Source organism: Piliocolobus tephrosceles, unplaced genomic scaffold, assembly GCF_002776525.5.
Source record: "Piliocolobus tephrosceles isolate RC106 unplaced genomic scaffold, ASM277652v3 unscaffolded_30544, whole genome shotgun sequence".
In the NCBI taxonomy this organism is placed as follows: Eukaryota; Metazoa; Chordata; class Mammalia; order Primates; family Cercopithecidae; genus Piliocolobus; species Piliocolobus tephrosceles.
In genome coordinates this window covers 1-1,373 of record NW_022313804.1, presented here as the reverse complement: position 1 = coordinate 1,373, position 1,373 = coordinate 1, and the positions used below count along the sequence as shown (strand labels likewise).

Sequence of the window (1,373 nt, the reverse complement as noted above, 5' to 3'; positions counted from 1 at the left end):
TTTTTTTTTTTTTTTTTTTTTTTTGACTTTATTTCGGCTTTGTTTCAATGCTAACATTTTTATTTCTTTAATAACACCCAGCTTTATATAAAAATATTATTAAAACCGTGATAACATTAATTATAATTTTTTTGATTCCATTTATGTAAATGGTTATAAAAAAAGACACCTCAAAAAAAAAATAAAATAAAAAACATTAAGTTTTTGATTTAAATTTAGTTTTCAATTTAAATTAAGTCATTTTTTTTTTTTTTTTTTTTTAAATGGATAATAAAGAAAATGAAGAGAATAGTGAAAATTCCTTTAACATTTTATCTTATTTTTATAGTTTTTTAGGACTAGGTATTTGATTATTATTAAGACAAATACACAATATATGTTTATTTTCGATTAATAAATATTTGAATGAGCAATTTTCACTAATTTATACTTATATATATGTATATATTTTTTTTTTTTTTTGAAATTAAAGATTCCGGAAATAATAAAACAGATGAAAATTTGTTGCCTCAAAATAAGGACGAAGTAATAAACCAACACACATATAATGTTGATCATATTGCCTACAATTTAAAATTAAGTAGAGCATCATTTAGGGATGTACCGACTCGATTTAGTATAAACACTATGGTTGAACATATAAAAGGTACAACATACATACGTACACATACATATATATATATATATACATCTTTAATCATGTAATAATTATGATAGTAATAAATATTATATTAATTACTATCATAGTTTTATCCATATCTTTAGTTTGTTACTGCTGTTCTATATTTGTATGTGCATAACTATATATATATATTTTTTTTTTTTTAAGATGTAAAGATAAACCCATTAATAGAAAAAGATGCCGCCTTTAAAGAAAATATAGAAAACTCAAATATATTATTTGAAAACTCATTAGGTGGGGAATCAGAAAAAAAAAATACTAATTATAATTATATACCAACTTTATATTCTGATGGAGAATTCTATCATTTGAAATTTCCAAGTCAATCTGATGAAAGAAAAAAGAAAAAAAAAAACTCACAAAAAAAAGAAAAAAAGAGAAGAAAAAAAAATAACTGATCAAAATGAAAATGATAAAAATGAAAATGATAAAAGTGGAAATGATCAAAATGAAAATGATAAAAATGAAAATGATAAAAGTGGAAATGATAAAAATGAAAATGATAAAAGTGGAAATGATCAAAATGAAAATGATCAAAATGAAAATGATAAAAGTGGAAATGATCAAAATGAAAATGATAAAAGTGGAAATGATCAAAATGAAAATGATAAAAATAAAAATGATAAAAATAAAAATGATGACAAAACAAAAGATGACACAACAAAAGATGACACAACAAAAGATGACACAA

The 1,373-nt window shown here is 20.7% G+C and overlaps 1 long non-coding RNA gene across 1 annotated transcript; it reads left to right on the top strand.

Moving 5' to 3' along the window:
- Window positions 1-284: 284 nt before the first annotated feature.
- Window positions 285-938, top strand: LOC111535358. The gene is made up of 3 exons (XR_002729404.1): window positions 285-342; window positions 473-646; window positions 830-938. It is a non-coding gene; the product is annotated as an uncharacterized LOC111535358 (long non-coding RNA).
- The last annotated feature ends 435 nt before the right edge of the window (window positions 939-1,373 follow it).